At 37.1% G+C, this 21,599-nt stretch overlaps 1 protein-coding gene across 2 annotated transcripts in view; it reads right to left on the bottom strand.

Moving 5' to 3' along the window:
• The window catches only part of ZCWPW2 (zinc finger CW-type and PWWP domain containing 2), a 151,591-nt gene extending 129,998 nt beyond the window's left edge, over positions 1-21,593 (bottom strand). Inside the window, exon 1 of one of the 2 annotated variants that reach the window (XM_004419444.3) lies at positions 21,399-21,593. The gene's annotated coding sequence lies outside the window, so the exon portion shown is untranslated. Of the gene's footprint in view, positions 1-21,298; positions 21,348-21,398 lie in introns of those variants that run through there. The other variant, XM_087430654.1, reaches the window with a different exon arrangement.
• Between the last annotated feature and the right edge of the window lie 6 nt (positions 21,594-21,599).

Raw genomic sequence — 21,599 nt, 5'->3', positions numbered from 1 at the left:
ATTGAAGAGACTTTCCTTTCTCCCTCGTATGTTCTTAGCTCCTTTGTCGAAGATTAGCTGTTTGTAGATGTGAGGTTTTATTTCTGGGCTTTCAATTCTGTTCCATTGATCTGTGTGTCTGTTTTTGTACCAGTACTATGCTGTTTTGATTACTATCGCTTTGTAGTATGTTTTGAAGTCAGGGATCGTGATGCCTCCAGCCTTGTTCTTTTTTCTCAGGACTGCATTAGCTATTCCGGGTCTTTTGTTGCCCCACATGAATTTTAGAATTCTTTGTTCTATTTCCATGAAGAATGTGCTTGGGATTCTGATTGGGATTGCCTTGAATCTATAGATTGCTTTAGTTAGTATGGACATTTTAACTATGTTTATTCTTCCAATCCAAGTGCATGGAATATTTTTCCATTTCTTTATGTCATCATTGATTTCACTCAATAATGTCTTATAGTTTTAATTGTACAGGTCTTTCACTTCCTTGGTTAAATTTATTCCTAGATATTTTATTCTTTCTGTTACGATTGTAAATGGGATTGTCTTCTTGAGCTCTTTCTGTTAGTTTGTTGTTGGTATAGGGAAATGCAACTGATTTGTGTAAGTTGATTTTGTACCCTGTGACTTGGCTGTAGTTGATTATTTCTAATAGTTTTCCAACGGATTCTTTAGGGTTTTCTATATATAAGATCATGTCATCTGCAAACAGTGAGACTTTCACTTCTTCGTTGCCTATTTGTATTCCTTCTATTCCTTTTTCTTGCCTAATTGCTCTGGCCAGAACCTCCAGTACTGTGTTGAATAAGAGTGGCGAGAGTAGGCAGCCTTGTGTTGTTCCTGTTTTCGGAGGGATGGCTTTCAGATGTTCCCCGTTGAGTATTACGTTGGCTGTGGGTTTGTCATATATGGCCTTTATTACGTTACGGTACTTTCCTTCTATACTCATTTTTTTGAGAGTTTATCATAAATGGATGTTGGATCTTGTCAAATGCCTTCTCTGCATCTACTGAGATGATCATATGGTTTTTATTCCTCGTTTTGTTAATGCAGTTGATTTCTAGTTTCATGGTGTTATGGTCAGAAAAGATACTTGTTATGATTTCAATCTTCTTAAATTTACAGAAGCATGCCTTGTTTCCCAACATGTGGTCTATTCTTGAGAATGTTCCATGTGTACTTGAGAAGGATATGTAATCTGCTGTGTTTGGATGGAGTGCTCTGTATATATCTATTAAGTCCATCTTGTCAAGTTTTTCATTTAAGTCCATTATTTCCTTATTGACTTTCTATCTGGATGATCTATCCATTGATGAAAGTGGGGTGTTAAGATCCTCTACTATTATTGTGTTGTTGTTAATATCTCCTTTTAGGTTTGTTAATAGTTGATTTATGTACTTTGGTGCTCCTGTATTGGGTGCATATATATTTATAAATGATATGTCTTCCTGGTGGAGTGTCCCTTTTATCATTATATATTGCCGCTCTTTGTCTCTCATTACCTGTTTTATCTTGAAGTCAATTTTGTCTGATATAAGTATGGCAACACCTGCTTTCTTTTGTTTGCCATTAACTTGAAGTATTATCTTCTACGCTTTCACTCTGAGCCTGTGTTTGTCTTTAGAGCTGAGGTGTGTTTCTTGGAGGCAGCATATTGTTGGGTCTTGTTTTTTAATCCATCCCACCACTCTGTCTCCTTTAATTGGAGAGTTCAGTCCATTTACATTTAGGGTAATTATTGATATATGAGGGCTTACTGTTGCTATTTTATCGCTCCTTTTCCGGTTCTTTTGCATTTCTTTCGTTTCTTGTCCACTGTGTTTCTGACTACCAATTCAGTTTGGTAGCTCTGTACAGGGGTTCTCTTAGTTTTCTCCTTATTTATCATGTGTGACTCTGTTCTGATTATTTGGTTAGTGGTTATCATGAGGTTTGTATAAAAAATTTCGTGGATGTGATAGTCTAAGGGAATAAGAGGCCATCAAAAAGTGGACTAAGTCAATTTGATCCCTTTCCTCTTCCCCTTCTAAGTTATCGTTGTCAAATCTTATTCTATCTTGTGTTGTGAGTTTGTGTTTAAAGTGATGAGGTTATATTTATTTTTGGTGTTTTCCTTCCCTTGATCTTTGGTTTTATAATTAAGTGTTTGCTAATCTATTCTGATAGAGAGCTGCAATTTCTCTGCTTTTGTCGACCGATTTCCCTCCTTGTTTAAAACTCCACTCTTTTTTTCCTCAGGCATGAGGGCCTTCTTGAGCACTTCTTGTAGTGGGCGTCTTGTGGCAATGAACTCCCTTAGCTTTTGCTTATCAGGCATAGTTATTTCTCCATCATATCTGAAGGATATTTTCACTGGATAGAGTATTCACATCTAAAAGTTTTTGTCTTTCAGAATTTTGAATATATTGTTCCTCTCTCTCCTACCCTGTAAAGTTTCTATTGAGAAATCGGCTGAGAGCCTGATAGGAATTCCTTTGTATGTTATTTTTTTTTTCATCTAGATGCCCTTAATATTTTCTCTTTCTCGTTGACTTTTGCCAGCTTTACTACTATATGCCTTGGAGAAGATATTTTCATGTTGATATATTTAGGAGATCTATTTATTTCATTCACTGGTATTTCCAGCTCTTTCCTCAGGTTTGGGAAGCTCTCAGCTATTATTTCTTTGAACAAGTTCTCTGCTCCTTTTTCCCCTCTCTTCTCCCTCTGGAATCTATAATCCTTATGTTGGATTTCCTAATTGATTTGGATATTCCTTGGAGAGTTTCTTCATTTCTCTTTAGTCTTAGTTCTCTTTCCTCCTCCATCTGGAGCATTTCTGCATTTCTGTCCTCAATATTGCTAATTCTTTCCTCCATATTGTCAGCCCTGATGCTTAAGGCTTCCAGACTCATCTTTATACCCTCTATTGTGTTTTTCATTTCTAAGATTTCTGATTGGTTTTTCTTTATAGTTTCGATCTCTTTTGTGAAGAAATTCCTGATTTTGTTGAATTGTCTGTGTTTTCTTGTATTTCTGTGTTTTCTTGTATTTCATTCAGCTTTTTTATGATGGCTATTTTGATTGGTTTTTCTTTACAGTTTCAATCTCTTTTGTGAAGAAATTCCTGATTTCGTTGAATTGTCTATCTGTGTTTTCTTGTATTTCATTCAGCTTTTTTACGATGGCTATTTTGAATTCCCTGTCATTCAAGTTATACATTTCTGTGCTTTCAGGGTTGATTTCCGGGTGCCTGTCATTTTCCTTTTGGTCTGGAGATTTAATATATTTTTGCATAGTGCCTGTCGGTGTCGGCTTATTTTTCCTCATAATGAACACATCTGGTCGTAGGTTCCTCTTGATGCCGCTGGGTGGGGGTCAAGCGCTGTGTATTCTGTTGCCCGCCTTGATCCATGGGCACTCTGGTCGGCCCCCCGCTGAGCTGAGACGCGGCTGAGCTGAAGCATGGCTGATTTGAAGTGCAGCTGAGTGGAGGCTGCTGGGGCTGGAGCATGGGAACAGCTGGAGCATGGGAACAGCTGGAGCACAGGAACAGCTGGGATGGGAGCACAGCTAGGCTGAAGCAGCTGGGACTCAGGTGTCAGTGGGTTGAAGCAGCTGCAGCTGAAGTGTGGCTGGGCCAACGAAGCAGGAGCTGGAGCTGGAGCGCTGCTGGGCCAAAGAAGCTGGAACTGGAGTGTGGCCAAGCTGAGGCAACTGGAGCCAAGGGGTGGTCGAGCGAAGGAGCTGGGGGTGGGGTGCAGTCAAGCTGATGCAGCTGGGGCTGTGGCACAGTCAAGCTGGAGCTGCTGGGGCCGTGGTGCAGTCAGGCGTGAGCTGCTGTTGCCGCAGCTCTGGGGAGACACCGCCTCTGGTGCAGGCGCAGACACGCCCCGCCACTGGTGGGGCCAGGGCGCTGTGGGGTCACTGCCGCTGAATAGTCTCTATGCTCAAAACTATGTTTGAACATTGAGCTGTTTTTGTAAAGATTAAATGAGACAGGTATCAAGTATTTCAAAGTCTATAGCAGTGAGAGCCTACTATTATATAATGCATTGCAACAACTGAGAACTAATTTGAATATAAATTCTAGTGAACCAAGAGAATGTGAAACACAACAAAGGCTCACATCTTTTACCTTGACGTGACGAAAATAAAAGTTGTTGAATTCCAGAAAACAAAAAGTATCACAAAAAACGTCCACAAAAAAATTTTCTGGTATTTTTACCACATCCATCATTTAAAGGAAAAATTTGAAACAGATAGCCTTCTTACATTTCCAAACACTGAACATTCTGATCGGCAAATGAACTCCCAAAAATAAAATGGACAAGTTGTAAAAATTTCATATTGCAGTAAGAATCTAAAGGATCTGGAGTTTTACAATAATGAGAATGTATTTGAAATTGATACATTTACATTTTTTTAAATGCAAATTGTTAAACAAATATGTTAGTTAAAACGTGTTATTTTTATACTTACATATTCTGATAAAATATTATGAGGGCAAAAGCAAGATTACAAATGCATATGATGTCATGATTGCAACTACACTGTATCAGCTAGGATTCATTTTGCTGCACGTGATAGATAATCCAAAGCAACAGGCTTAAGCCAAAATATTAAAAAATAAAATTAAAAGGAAAAGAAAAAATACTATTGGCTCATATATCAAAAGTGGGTAGTATGGCTACATGAGGCACAGCTAAATTCAGGACTAAATCAACACACAAAAATCAGTAGCATTTCTTTACACCAACAACAAACTATCTGAAGAGGAAATACATAAAACAATCCCACTTACAATAGCATCAAAAATAATAAAATACTTAGGAATAAATTTAAGCATGGAGGTGAAAGATCAGTAAACTGAAAACTATAAAACACTGATGAAAGACATTGGAGATGACACAAATAAATGGAAAGATATCCAATGTTTATGGATTGGAGGAATTAATATTGTTAAAATGTCCATACTACCCAAAGCGATCTACAGAGTCAATGCAATCATCAAAATCCCGATACCATTTTTCACAAAAATAGAAAAAACAATCTTAAAATTCACATAGAACCACAAAAGACCCAAAATAGCCAAAGTAATCTTCAATGAAAAGAACTAGTTGAAGGCATCACACTTCCTGACTTCAAAATACATTACGAAGCTACAGTAATCAAAACAGTATGGTACTTACATAAAGAAAGACATACAGACCAACTGAACAGAATAGAGAAATAAATCCATGTATATAATCAACTAATCTTCAACAATGGCGTCAAGAATATATAATGAAGAAAGGATAGTCTCTTCAGTATGTGAGGTTGTAAAACTGGATATCTGCATGCAAAAGAGTGAAGTTGGACCATCATCTTACACTATATGCAAAAATCAACTCAAAATGGATTAAAGCCTTAAATGTAACATGTGAAATGAAAACTACCACAAAAAGAGGGGGGAAGTTTCATGACATTGGTCTTAGCAACGATTTCACGGATATAAAACCAAAAGCACAGGCAACAAAAGCAAAAACAGACAAGTAGGACTACATCAAACTGAAAAGCTTCTGAAACAATCAATAGAGTGAAAAGGCAACCTAGGGAATGGGAGAAAACATCTGCAAACCATATATCTGATCAAGGGTTAATGTCCAAAATAAATAAGGAACTCCTACAACTCAATAGCAAAAAAAACAAATAACCGGATCAAGAAATGAGCAAAGGAGCAGAATACACATTTTTCCAAAGAAGACATACAAATGGCCAGCAAGTATATGAAAAAATGCTCAATGTCACTAATCATCAGGGAAATGCAAATCAAAACCAGAATGAGATATCATCTCACACCCATTAGGATGGCTTTTGTGAAAAAGTCAAACGATAACAAGCGTTGGCGAGCATGTGGAGAAAAGGGACACACTTGTACACTGTTGGTGGGACTGTACATCGGTACAGCCATTTTGGAAAACAGTATGAAGGTTCCTCAAAATATAAACATAGAATTACATATGATCGAACAATCTCACTTCTGGATATATATCTAAGGAAATAAAATCACTATCTCGAGGAAATATCTGCACTCTGATGTTAACTGCAGCATTATTCACAATAGGCAAGATATGGAAACAACCTAAGTGTTTGTTGATGGATGAACAGATCAAGAAATTGTGACGTGTGTGTGTATACACACACACACACACACACACACAGGAATATTATTCAGCCTTACAAAAGAAAGAAATCCTGCCACTTTGACAACATGGATGAACCTGGAGGGTATGATGGTAGATGAAATCAGTCAGACACAGAAAGAAAAATATTGTATGATTTCACTTTATTTGAAATGTCAAAAACACAGAAGCTGAGAGAATGGTTACCAGGGGTGGGGGTTGGAAATGGGGATATATTCACCAAAGGGTACAAAGTTTCAGTTATGTAGGATGAACAAATTCTAGACACCTAACATATAGCATGGTGACTATACTGTCACTGTTAATAATACTGTGTTGTATACTTGAAATTTGCTAAGAGAGTAAATCTTAAGTGTTCTCACCACACACAAAAAAGGTAACTATGTGAGGTGATGGATGTTAATTAGCTTGACCATAGTAATCATTTCACAATGTATATGAATATTAAAACAACTTATTATACATCTTAAATATATACTATTTTTATAAAAATAAAGAAATTAGGGGGCCGGCCCCATGGCTTAGCAGTTAAGTGCATGCGCTCCGCTACTGGTGGCCCGGGTTCGGATCCCGGGCGCACACCAACGCACCGCTTCTCTGGCCATGCTGAGGCCACGTCCCACACACAGCAACTAGAAGGATGTGCAACTATGACATACAACTATCTACTGGGGCTTTGGGGAAAAAAGGAGGAGGATTGGCAATAGATGTTAGCTCAGAGCTGGTCTTCCTCAGCAAACAAAGGAGGAGGATTAGCAGGGATGCTAGCTCAGGGCTGATCTTCCTCACAAAAAAAAAAAAAAAGAAAGAAAATTAATTCAGGACTAAATAATTTCATCAGGATTTGGTTTCTCTTAGTCTCTACTCTGCCTCCTTCTATATTAGGTTCAGTTAGATTCCATGTGAAAGACGGTGGGAGCAAGTTAAAGTCCAGTGTGAAAGAGCAAGTGTCTCTTCTCCAGGAACCCAGCAAAAATCTCACAGCACCACACTGATTCTAAGTGGCTGTATGTCTATACTGGTATTAGTGACTAAAGCCGATGAATACCATGTGCTAATTTTTAGGGATAGGTCACATACCCATCCTTGGAGCAAGGGGTAGAGACAGCCCCATCCAAAATACAGCAATAGAGGAGGAAGGTTTTCCAGAGGTAAATTGGGGTGGAAGACAAAAACAGTAGGTGTCCATGCACTATTTGAAAATATATATACCAGAGACAAAAATTAGAAGAAAATATAAAAATTAAAAACTTTGAGTTTTTTGTGTGTGTGTTTTTTTTTTTTTTGTGAGGAAGATCAGCCCTGAGCTAACATCCATGCAAATTCTCCTCTTTTTGCTGAGGAAGACTGGCCCTGAGCTAACATCCATGCCCAGCTTCCTCCACTTTATGTGGGATGCCACCACAGCATGGCCTGACAAGTGGTGCGTTGGTGCGCGCCTGGGATCCGAACCCGGGCCGCCAGCAGCGGAGTGCACACACTTAACTGCTATGCCACGGGGCTGGCCCCAGACTTTGAGATTTTTGACATGAGCTCTCCAGCAAGTTGTGGAGGAGTAAAAATAGGTAATGAGAGGAAGAGATTCATCCTTACTCTGAATGTGGTTATACAAATGCATTTACTTTGTGGTAATCTGTGAGCTGCTCATCTACAATCTTTGCATTTTTTGCATATACAGTATAGTTCAATATATTTTAACTATACTGTAGTCTATATGACAGCATTAAGAACAGATTTGAGGAAAAAGATGCTTTGGCCTTGGGGAGAAATAGGGCTCTGAAGAAAAGTGGACTGATTCTGTGTATGTTTTAGAGGTAGAATAGGTAGGACTCACTGATGTATTGCATGTAGGGAACACGGGAAAGGTACAGATCAAGACTGACTACTAAGTTTTCAGCCTAAGTAACTGGATCAAAGGTGGTGACATTTATGTCTCCAGAAAGACACAATGGTTAATTGTGTGAGATATTGCTTAGAATTTCAGTAACAAGGACAGAGAAGTTGCCATTGGATTTAAATATAAAGTTACTGAAGATCTGAGTGCAATGTTAGGTTAGTGGTGGGGATGCAATTCTGACTGGAGCATGATGAAGTGTAATTATGAAGTAAGGAAATGGAGAAAACAATATTAGGTAACTCTTTGAGGAGTTCTTTTTTTTTTTTTGGTGAAAGAGGAGAGAAATGCAAAGAGCAAGCTGGAAAGTGTTGTGGGATCAGAGCAAGTTATGACACACATTATGCAGGTGGTTGAGGAGAGGGAAGCTGGTATAAAAAAACAGACTTGACTGACAATAATTTTGATTAGAAGAATAGACCTAATCCATTACAAAATTCACCTTACCCTCCACCCTCAAAACCAGAAAGCCACTTTATAAGCAACTTCTTGATATATCACTTGTGCTACAAATGGTCAAATTTTTCTATTCTTTAAGTTTTGCTATGTTTCGAGGGGAAGTTTTCATTTTTCTCTTCATTTCTTTTGCTTTAGCAGCTTTATCGAGATATAATTCACATACCGCAAAATTCACCCCTTTGAAGTGTACGATCATTTCTCTTTATGTCCTGGGTTCCTTAACGATGTTCAAGTATTGTCTGGTACAGCGTAAAACAAAAAATGTTTTGGAAACACAACAGAGATATTTTCCTTCTAAACTTTTATTTCAATGATCAATTTTAATGCAAAAAGTATTTATCGTACAAAAGATTTCAGGAAAAAACACAAAGATAAACAATTTCCAGTTGCTGATATTCAGGGAAGAACTCATAATAACATTCTGACGACTGTTTTATTGTTGGTTTTTTCCTTACTTTAGGAATCTTACCCTCATTCTATGTATCCGCTCTTCTGGATACGTGAGAAAATCAACCTTTACTTGCTTAAATCACTGCTTGTTGTCTTTCCAATTACTTGAGGCCAAAAGCATTCCTAACAAATACAGGGGCTTGGTCCCTGATCTCTCCATCTGAGCTGCTGATTCTTGGAGGAAATTAAGTAGTAACGCCTATTGGTACCACTACAAATTCAGATTCCAACCTCAGATGAGTCCTTAGCACATCTTTTTTTTTTTTTTTCCCCTTTGCTGAGGAAGATTCGCCTGAGCTAACAGGTGAGCCATTCTTCCTCTATTTTATATGTAGGCCGCTGCCACAGGATGGCCACTGAGTGGTGTAGGTCTGTGCCCAGGAACCAAACTTGGGCCACAGAAGCAGAGTGTGCCAAACTTAACCACTAGGCCACTGGGGCTGGCCCCTTAGCACATCTTTATGGCTATCCTTCTTATGTATTCTTTCTCTCTTTCCTCTTGCATCTGCACAGTGATTATTCTAAACCCTTATAAATCTCAGACCATCTTCCTCATTCTCAAGATAAACTTTCCTCCTACGTTTAGAATGAAATCTCCATCACTTCTCATCTCAATACTTAAAAGCTTATCTAAAACTGCTCTCTCACTTATTTGCTGCAGTTTCAGATCTTGATTCTATTTTCTTTGTCCTGAAATACTTCTTGAGGGTCTGCTATGAGTCAGACATAATGCTAAGGCAAAGACAAGATCCCTCTCCTCAAGTAATTTTAAGTACTATTATGAGACAAATACAGGAAGCTATGGAAGCATATGGGGCACATCTAACTGAGACTTTCAGGTAGGGGGTGTCAAGCTACTTAGGAGAGATGATGTCTAAGCCAACCTGAAAAATGATAAGTAGGAGTCCATGCCCCTACTATGTGACCCCAGCAATCTCTACCCCTCTACATACCACTTAACACATTGTATTATAGTTTATTTAATGAAGTCCTCTACAAGACAAGCCACTTAGGGCAAGCTTCATTATCTATGTTGTTAACCACTGTATCCTTAGCATTTAAAGAGTACTTGCCAAAGAGAAGCACTGAATGAATATTTATAATATTATGAAATAATGGAAATAATATGAACTCCAGAGTTGGACTAGCCTAGGCAGTGTTGATATTCAAAATATTTAACAACCAGGATGGCTGTGAGTATCAGCTGAATATCATCCGTAGCTCTGGATTTAAATTCTGGCTCCATTTCCTGTGAGATTTTTAAATTAAGGCAAGTTAGTTAAATGATCTGAACATCATTTTATCATCTGACATGTTGATGGTAATAATACTTAATTCATAGGACAGTTTTAATGATGAAATGAAACAGCATATAAGAAAACTTATTTCAGTGCCTAGTATGCCAGACATGTTTGATTTCCTTTCTAGACTGCTTTTAAGTGAGTTATATTTGTAGTTCTATAAGAAAATTAAAATATGCAGAAACCAATGCAGAATGAGAGCACTCTATTTTGTCTTTCCTTCATGATTTTTCTCAAGTGCTTAACTTAAATAATTATTTAGTTTGCTTCTAAACTTTAAAATGCATTTATCCTTAATCTTCTCTATGACATAAATTTAACATTCGATGTTCATTAATTTAATTTACTTAATTAACAAACGTGTGCCTATATGTCAACCTTAGATTATACTTAATGATTCAACAGAAATGCACTAAGACCCTATTATCTTTGCAAAATTGTAATTTATCTTTATCATTCAGGAACTAGTCTATGCAGATACTGCTACACAGTGTCTAGCTTAAAAAACGCTCCAAGATGCTTAATAAATATTTTCTTTTCTTTTTTTTTGTGAGTAAGATCAGCCTTGAGCTAACATCCATTGCCAATCCTCCTCTTTTTGCTGAGGAAGATCAGCCCTGAGCTACCATCCATGCCCATCTTCCTCTACTTTATACGGGACGCCGCCACAGCATGGCTTGACAAGCGGTGCATCGGTGCGTGCCCAGGATGTCAACCTGCAAACCAGGGCCACCAAAGCAGAGCGTGTGCACTTAACTGCTTGCGCCACCGGGCCGGCCTTCTTTTTTTCTTTTAATAATAAAGATAACTGATGGATTTCATCCAAAATCAGAAATCAGAAAGGAAAGAAACAGCTTACTAGCATATTTAAAGCTAGTATCTTTGGCAGCAACTATATTATTCTGTTTTAAAATTTTTCAAGGGAAAAGTTAACAAATAATTAGAAATCTGATAAATTGTGCTAAATGCCAACTTCAACTTTAGTAATCTATATGCTTTAGATCTATATTGGATGGCTGCGAGTATCCCAATTTACTCACTATATTGAGACTTGCAAGAATAAAACAACAGATCCAATAAGAATAATTAAGTTATTCAAACTGTCTACCAGATGGAATAGGGGTAAAAATGGATTAAAATTTTATCTGTAGGTTGAACAAGGAGAATATTAACTTCAGACTGGCTTAGTTACTTCTCTCTAGACGTGCCCATTTTCAATTGACCTTTATCTAAGCTATATTGTCATGGAAGTCACATAACCGATTTGCTTAAAGGTAAAATTTTGTTCCACTAATGATGTGGAAGGACAGTCTTCAATTAAGCTGACCATCCTTTAAATCACCAGACACAAAAACAGAATCTCAAGCTAATCTAATTAGAGAATTTCAACTTGTCATTCAAAACAATTCATACACTGTCATTTATTTTCATCATTTTAGACATGCCATAATTGTTATAAATAGAGATAACTTTCTTACTCTGGGTTCTAGTAATTACATAATTATCGTTTCAAGAATCACTACACAAATATTAAGAAAAAGAATTTATCACTAAAGAGTTTTAAAATGAGAATGTGAAAATGGAAGTAATTTTAAATTGCATAATGCAAAACTGAGAGCATGCTTCTTCAACACATCACATTTAAATTTGCAAAGTAAACATGACACGCTGAAAATAGGAACAAGTTGGAATTCTTACCCTGGAAAGAAACAAACTAAAGGTTTTTCCCAGTTTATCTAATTTTCTTTTCAATTTCTTTACAGAGGGTCCTCTTTTCTTTTGGCCTGGGAGGAAAACTTGGACTGCCTATCTTTCCGCATGATGAGATGTGGAAGAAAAGGAGGCACATTAGCTTCACAAAAGACTTCCAAAAATCTCATATTCACCCCCACTTTTCATTTAGGGCCTTCAGAGCCTCGCCATGATCTTTCTGGGAAGATTGTTTCCCATCTCCACTGTGGACTCTTCTCCAGTACATTCTGTGCTGAAGCTTCCTGGGCTCCATTTCATTTGATAACACATTCATATCCAGTTTCTCTCAGAATATTTGTTAAAATCCTTTGTCCATTGATGACTCCCCAACCCTGTCTTGTTCTATGTGTATATTTTCTTTTTTACACTTTAACGGTAATTCTAATGGAAAGGAATTTATTTATTATAAATAAGTCTGTAATCTTGAACAGGACTTGACAATTTGCTTTCTTTACTTAATGAAATATTGTGAACATTTTCCCACATCATTAAACGTCTACACTATTTAAGCATAGGCATGATTTTAATTTTGAAGCTGAAATTATATTCTTACTTTATTCCTCAATTATGTATCTAGGCAGTTCTAATGAAACTGAAAGAAAAGATCACCTTTTTCCAATATTGGAGTCACTAGATAATGATTTTTTTGTATTTTATTACAAATTTAATCATGATTTAGAGACCTTTAGTTATCTTTTTTTTCTTTTGTTGCCTGTGCTTTTGGTGTCATATCCAAGAATTTATTACCAAATCCAATGTCATGAAACTTTCCCCCTACTTTGCTTCCAAGAGTGTTACAGTTTTAGTTCTTACATTTTGACTCACTTTGACTTAATTTTTGTATATGGCGTGAGGTACAGGTCCAACTTCATTGTTTTGCATACAGATATTCAGTTTTCTCAACACCATTTGTTGAAAAGATTGCCCTTTCCCCATTGAATGGTCTCGGCACGTTTGTTGAAAATCATTTGACCATATACGTAAGGGTTTTTTGGGGCTCTCTGGTCTATTCCATTGGTCTATATGTATGCCTTTATGCCAGTACCATAATGGTTTGATTCCGGAGCTTTGTAATATATTTTGAGGTCAGCAAATGTGAAGCCTCCAGCTTTTGTTCCAGTTTTATTTTTCTCTCTCAAGATTGTTTTAGCTATTCAGGGCCCCCTGAGATTCCATACTAATTTTTTTTTTTTTTGGTGAGGAAGATTGACCTTGAGCTAATCTGTTGCCAATCTTCCTCTCTCTGCTTGAGGAAGACTGGCACTGAGCTAACATCTGTGGGACGCCTCCACAGCATGGCTGATGAGTGGAGTAGGGCTGCACCCAGGATCCAAAACCGTGAACCTGGACCGCCAAAGCAGAAAGGGCGGAACTTTAACCACTGGGCCACAGGGCTGGCCCCTAGGTTCCATATTAATTTTAAGATGGATATTTTCCATTTTATTTTTGTTTCTGATAACAGCCATCTTACTGGGTGTGATGTTAATAATTTTAATTCCAATCATCAATTTCCTTAATGTATTGTTTCTTTTTTTAGTCTATCAGTTAGTGAGGGAGGTATGCTAAAATCTCCCAGTATTGTGGGTTTGTCTCTTACTTCTGTCTAGTTCTGCTTCATATATTCTGAAGCTATTTTATTAGATGCATACAAACTTAGAATTTTTAATCTACTAGTGGAAGTAAGACCTTTTTTTTCTGCAAGTCTGCTTCATATCATGTTAATATATCATATTAGGCTACTTTCTACGTTAGTTTGGTTAATTCATGATCAATATTTTTTCATCTTTTGCTATTCTCCACAGATCTCTTATAATTAGCATAGTTATTTTTTCTTAATCCAATATGATGATCTTTGTTTTAAGTAGTCTATGTACATTTAATGTAATACTGACATATTTGGTGTTAAATATATCATCCTACAGTGTGCAAAGCAATAAAATGAATGTCAATTAAATCTATTTTTCCTAAAATTTTTTTATTAAAACATCATTAAAAGAAGTGACCAAAATTATTATTGATTAATAAGATTACATATTATAATCAATATTTAAAATTTTTTTATTTTTTCAGCAAGAAGGAGATGGGACTGACATAATCTGGGTTGTGTAGGGGAAAAGTACACTTTCTCTAATCAACTGTTAACTAAAAGAATATTTCATAAACACATCACGTAAACTTGCCTAAAGCTACATCTTACAGTTGACAATCTCCTTATTGCCATATAGTATTTCTCTTCTGAAAAAAGTGAATAAACCTCTCAAGATTTTTGTAAAAATCAAAGTCATTTACAATCTGTCAAAGATTGCTGTTGTTGTTTTTTTTGTTTGTTTTTTGGCGAGGAAGATTAGCCCTGAGCTAACATCTGTTGCCAATCCTCCTCTTTTTTTGCTGAGGAAGATTGACCCTGGGCCAACATCCGTGCCCATCCTCCGCTACTTTATATGTGGGACACTGCCACAACATGGTTTGATAAACGGTGCGTAGGTCTATACCCAGGATCCAAACCCACGAACCTGGACTGCTGAAGTGGAGCAAACCAAACTTAACCACTACGCTACCGGGCTGGCCCCTATAAAATACATTGACCAAGACAGTAAGAGTAAATATTCAAACTTAGTGAATGAAATATTCAATGTCAAAAAATAATTATACTTTTCATGAAGGTAAATGTTATTGATAATTTAAATCATATTTCTGTTGTTAATTAATTCCCAAGTTAAAATACAAGATTTGGTGTAGATCTGGTCATTTCATTTCTATTTTCATCTAAATAGTATTAAAAATCAAAATGGAAAATGATAAAAGTAAAGGATAATCTGGCTTCTAAAACTCTTTTAGTTTTGAGCAATCACCTCAGTTACTATGCTCTACATATCAAGGATTTTTTTCAATGAACAGTTAAGTATTTCCAGGTAGTTATAGTTCTGCCTTATCTCTGATCTTTAGACTTCTTTTTTATCTAATACAGGTATTTGCAACATATTAACTCATTTGAGATAATAAATATATCAAATTGTTCTGTCAGGGAAACAAAAGAAACACTTCTTCAAATTGAAAATTTGGATTATTCAGAAGAAGGATTGGAGGGATACGATAAGAACTTCTGCTCCATAATACACAGGTAGCAATGCAATTCATCATGATGAGTTAGTAGAACAATTGAGAATTTTGATGCTAGTTTAGGATGATCTTTGGAGAAAAACCTTTGTATTTCAGGCACAAAGGGAACGTACAGCTTTGATTTCTAATAGGGAACACCTGGTGTCTAAACAGTGATACATTCCTGGCACATATTCCAAAACAAAATTATGACTCAATAATGTAAAAAAATACATATGACTCAATGTATTCTGATGATATCCATTATCTGGAGACAGAGGATCCTCTTCTAAATGTGACGTCATTTTAGGACACATATGTGAAAAGTAGAGTCATAATTCTCAAACTGATGGAGAATTTTTGTAGGGTTCCTCAATTCTCTGAGAATTTTTTAATTTTTAAAAAATGTCAGTGATAATCTAAGAAAGTAAATATTATAAAATCAGGGTCAACTGAATGAAAACTTTGTAATTGAGTAAAGATATCCAATTTCAATGCCTGAGTTGGCAGTGTTTATAGGAGCTGGTGGAAGAATAGGCTGAGCTAGATTAAAAATGGCCTTTTCAAATAGGCTAAGGAGTCATTTCAGTTTGGGAGGAGAAATGCAATGGTAAGATTTTTAAAATATCATTTAGACATCTGTATAAAGGATGAGTTGAAAGCCAAAAAAAGGAAAAACTAATTAGAGGAAACTATTATAATAGTACAGATAAGAAACTGTGGCACAGTAGGGACTATGAAACAGGATCTGAATGACAGCTAAGGGGTAGAGTCCACAAAACCAGGTGAACAGATTGGCTATGGGATGAGAGGGAGGAGCTTATTAAAGCCAAAAAGGATTGATATAAAATGATTTTCAAGAGAAAACGATTAATAAAATAGTATCAATGAATTAAAAAGAAAGTCTTTTGCTTTTGGACTTTTAAGAATCAACTGACTATTCATACACAATTAAAAAAATCTACACTAGGAAATTATGTCTTTAATTTTGTAACTATCACAAACAATGATTTCACTTGTATATCGTGTGATTTGTGCAAAAAGTTTGGAAATTTTTCCTCTCCTTTGTTACATAATCTATTTGAAAAACCTAGTTTAATTTCTTTCTATAGATCTTACTGAAGTTTATTGTCATCCTTTCATTGTTGTTTATTTAGTAGTTTTATAAAATGTCTTTCCTCTGAAAAACTATGTCGTCTTGGTTTTTACAGTGTGGATGTGAAAGTCTCAAAATAGAATTATTTCTTCCTCTCACCATTTTAAATCGAAAAAAAATAAGTTTATTTTCTTCATAGGCACATATAGATACTGTCATGAAAAAATTAATGGGAAGAAATTTCTTGTCATCTTGTTAAATTTCACATAGGTCTTTATCTACGTGACTGAAGTCATTTTTCCTGTTTCATCTCAGTGCCTAAAACAATGTCTGGCACATGGTAGGTGCTAAATAAATACTTGTTAAATATTGAATAAATTAATGAATTCATGTCCCATATGGCAAGAGTATAACTATCAAGCCTCAGAGGAGGGCTTATCTTCATTTAATAAAAAGTTATAGGATTCCCTCTACTGGATCTTTTTTCTTTCTCTGTACAATCCACCAACCCCATGCTGCTGTTCTCCTGTTAGCTGTTCTAATGTTTCTTCTCCCTACTCCTCACATCAAATGCCTTCTAGGACTATTAAATTCTTCTTCAGCTACATATGTTTCCAAAAGAAAGTCACTGCCTTTAATTACTGTGCATACAATTATGACATTCATGTTTTATTTTTTAAAAAATGAAAGCTCTGTCAGAAGCAAATTCTTATTGACTGCAATGTATTTCAAGTCAAAAAGTTATTATGAAACAGATTGTATGTCCAGGACAAGGCTAGCTGCTGGAGACAGTAGCATATATCTGTTTTATAAATGGTATGCAAATACCATAGTAATTTGATATCCACTATGATCCATTCATTTGAAAAGCACATGAACAAACTCTCCTTTCAGTTAGGAACTTGATATCATTCCTTTTCTCCTTGAATTCATATTTTTATCTCACTTCCCCCAAACAAGCTTATCCCAACATATTCTAGTGCTTGAAAAGATTTTAAGTTGATCATCTTATCACATTTCCCTGCAACAAAAAAGTGTATTTTAAAATTCCTGAGAATATAAGTTCTAAAAATTTTCCTTAGCATTGTGTTGTCATTAAATTACTAGAACATTACTGATCAAATAACAAATATATTACAAATTATGATCATTGTAAAATATCAACAGTCAGCTTTTACTGGAAATGCATCTCATAAAGAAATGGATAGGGCCTTCCCCCCAACTCCCATTTAGGTCATGTATCCAGGATGTATATTATTTATTGCTAGAAAGAAACAAGGTTCAGGTTAACTCTATTCTTATATTTTGTATTCTTTTATTCCAAATATTTGAGAGTAGGATTTCTGGTTATATCAATAATCATTCTTCTGAACTACTAAACTATGTACCAACAATCACATGGGGTATGGCACCAAAAATTATTTTTAATGATCAGCTGACAACTCAATTGAATCCTTCTGCAATATTTTTGAAAGCCATTTGAAATTACTATTCTTGCAAAAGAATTAGATACCCAGTCATTAGAATCACTCACTTTCTAAACAAGATTTAGGTCAGATGCAAGATATTGCTTTATTTGTAGAATGAGGGAGGGACAATTATCAAAGAGGAAAGGGGTATGGTGTCTGGTTAAGGTACACTCCAAGGCAGATCAATTTTAGGGAGGAAAACAATTGCAATCATGTTAAGTTGACAACCTGAAAATTAATATCCTTAAACTACAGTTTACATAACCCCTGGAAAGCCTTCATGTACCTTCCAAGGTCAAGGGTTAGGGATATGTGTCACCTAGTTTGAAGACTTCAGGATACACACATATTTGGATACACACAGTGTAACAGAAGTCATGAACTTTGATTAAGTATTTCACAACCTTCTGTGTGTGTATTTGTGTGTGTTTTTGTGGTGTATGTGTGTGAAGAGGCATGGGAGAAAAGAAGGAAGACAGACTACATATGCCCAGATACCAGATTTTTCATTTTGAGTAGTATTTTTGAATCTGTTCTCTATCTCTGCCTCTAAAACCATCCTAAAGCCCTTAACCTGGACATGGGATACGTGGGGGTGAAGAGAGGAGGAACGCTTTCAAAACAATACTGATGAAACGACATTGAGGCTAATATTAATATGAAAAAACAGATATTGCTATTTCAACTGAAAGGTTTTGACACCTTAAGTCTGACATTGAAGAGCCACACTTATCAAAGATCTACCATAGAGCACAATACTCACAGAATACAGGACAAACAGAAAACATGATCCCTAAGGCAGTATGATTTTAATCAAATTAAATTAATACACAATTTAAATCACTAACCAGAAATTCGCTTTAAAAATTTTCCTCAAAAGGTGTATTCTTACTGTTTCCTCTAACTGTATATATGTCACAACTCAGAAGTACATAACTCCCTTTTAAAAAAAAAAAAAACAATTTTTTTTCATTGTTTTTACATACTGCCTAATTAAACGAAAATAATATTTGAAGCAGCTCTAAAAATGTATGATAGGGGGCCAGCCCGGTGGCATAGCGATTGGGTTTGTGTGCTCCGCGTCAGCAGCCTGGGGTTCCTGGATTCAGATCCTGGGTGCAGACCAGCGCACCACTTGTCAAGCCATGCTGTGGCAGCGTTCCATATAAAGTAGAGGAAGATGGGCACGGATGGTAGCCCAGGGCCAATCTTCCTCAGCAAAAAGAGGAGGATTGGCAGCAGATGTTAGCTCAGGGCTAATCTTCCTCACACACACACACAACAAAATGCATGACTGACTACAAATAAGAGAAGCAGGCTGAGCCACAGTTGGGACTTGTGCCAGGGTCCAGAGTCTTTGTGCAGATATTGCTTTGAAATCCAACCTACCCCAGTGAAAAAGAGAATCTAGCCAAAGCCAGTTTCATATCCTTCAGGAGCTCTGTCCCTGATGGAAAACATTAGGACCTTGGTGAGGGGGAGGAGGAGGTGGGAAAAGGTGGGGGAGAAGCTCTTGTGATATCTATCTCTCTATTTTTTATTTACAGCAATCCGTGAACATGACACTTAAAAAAGTGCCTTGTGTCAAGAGTGCTCAATTCAGTCCAAAATTGCCCTTCTGTAACAAGTACAAATATTTTTAAAGCAGTGGATTATTTTGAAAAATTCAGATTGCATTCGTAGTTACAGAAAATGTAATAATGGTTTAAAAAAATTGTCACAAACCTGGCCTGGGACAGAAGTTTTTGGATGATTTTAATTCACAACTCTCTTGGGATGAAATGAACATTTCTGAAAAAAATGCCTAAACAATCTTCCAACAAACTTTAATGGAATTAAGAGTTGCTCTGGGAAACCGTTCACTCACCTAACCAGTCGCCTATTAGTTTAAGAGTCTAGTGACCCCAAAATTATTTTCTGTTATCTAGTTTAATGATTCTCTAACCATTTTCTTTTCCCATAAAATGTCGCTACCAAGAGTGTGTCTTTTAAGTGACTTTTCAGAGGTCTTTTCCTTTGCAGCAAGATTGAAGGAAAACCTCAACACATGCTTATAACTAAACTGTGTGAGTTTTCCTTAATAATTTATTTCCTAAAATTAATTAAGGTTGATGCATATAAGTGGATAGAAACTGACAATTTCCAGCTTAATGTAATGAATATCTAGATTACATTTTGTCATAAAATACCAGGGGTACCACTTTCCCCGCAAAAAAATTTAAGATGTTTTACTTGACTAAACTGATAGGCTTATGCATTCTAGACAAGCAAATAATTTTGTCAATAAGACCCACTTTTTTCATAATTATAATAGAGAGGAGTGTATTTTAAAACAAAACTAGAGTCATCAGATAAACTTCAAAATACTGAGCTGAGTCATTTTCTCCTTATTTACTAAGACAGAAAAGATAAAAATGAATTTTCCTTCCTTTTCAACGTCTTAAATTATTCCAAAGTGTGAAGGAAGGTTCAAACTATTATCTACAAATTAGAAATCAAATTGTCATTTTATTTCTGATGATTCTGGGTGCCTCAACCGAATTTGTTAACATTCTCCAAAAGTCTTCTACTAGCCAAAACATACTGCTTGGTGGTTTGCTCTTAAATTTGTAAAGCGCATTACTGAGGCAAAGTTAAGGACTGATTCTTGTTCAAAATATTAAAAACACTGTTCTTTTCCACGCCCCAGCCCAATAAACTGAAGCGAATAGTGCTTTGTAAATGACGACATTAATATAAATTTTTAACATATTTTTAAAATATCACGTAATTTTAAGTTGTTGTCTTTGCTCATAACAGTTGTGAATTTTCACTTAAATCTAAACCAGAGAGGCTTAACAACAAAAACATCTTTTGAAGTATATCCTAGAGCTGAATCCATCCTTTGATGAGCTGACAGGTGGGCGGATAAATTAAAACGCGATGCAAAAACATCCTCCAACAGAACACCGATTTAAACAATATTTCAGCCCTCAGTTGACAAAATACAATGTAACGGGGGTGGCGAGAGGCGTCATTGTCGCTAATTAGCGGTTAGCGAGGATACATTCTCTAAAACTATCGTTTTCTCGTTTATTCGTTTAACCAGAAATAGCCCTACAGCTTGAGGGGTTCCATCCGGTTGTGACCCCCAATGATGGTAACGAATTCAACTACTCGTGACTCCACAGCTCAGGACTGTCTACATCATCTAGAAACTGAGTGGTAGCAACTCGAGGGCAGCCAGTACAATCCCCAAATCCCAAAGCTTTGCCCTAAATTCCATAAATTTCACATTTTTTAAAACAGCAGTGTGCTGAGTAACTATGGGACTGAGCAATTCGCTAAGTCTGTGTTTCCAATGATCGCCTGAGGGTTCGCAGCAGCGCCCAGAAAAGAAACGCTACGGGGGGTTAAACGGCTAACCCCACCCCACCCCCAGCCCCCCACACGCGCATCGTTACGTGTTTCCCAGCTCCCAGCCACAGCGAGGCGACACCGCTGTACACCTGCAAGGGCGCTACTAAGAGACGCCAATGCACACCACACACGCTCGGGGACCCCCACGTGGACGCTGAGTGAAAGCCACATTCCTCCCTGAAGGAGGCCATGGGCCTAACCGCCGCGGCGGCGGGTAACACTCTTACCCAACTCGGACTCCGCCTCCGCCTCCGCCTCCTCGCGTCGCCGCGGCCCCGCCCCGCCCCGCCGCGGAGACTCACGGGACCCGTAGTACGCCACGCCCACCTCCTCCTCCCCTTTCCCCTGCAAGGCAGCTGCTCCGTGAACGGCCTCCCAGCTCTTTGGGGCCTGACTTCCGGTTTGCTCGCGCGGCCTTGGCGCCGAGCCTGCGGACAACGGAAGCCTCTGTTCAGGTCGTGCGGTGCTCTCGTCCTCTCTTCCAGACCCTCTCGACAGCGCTTCCCATCCGGAGCGCGCGACGCGGCC

Source organism: Ceratotherium simum, chromosome 5 (assembly GCF_057802395.1).
Source record: "Ceratotherium simum simum isolate JZ-2026a chromosome 5, ASM5780239v1, whole genome shotgun sequence".
In the NCBI taxonomy this organism is placed as follows: domain Eukaryota; kingdom Metazoa; phylum Chordata; class Mammalia; order Perissodactyla; family Rhinocerotidae; genus Ceratotherium; species Ceratotherium simum.
Note: the sequence above shows the minus strand (reverse complement) of the source record. Positions and strands in the feature narration are given on the sequence as shown.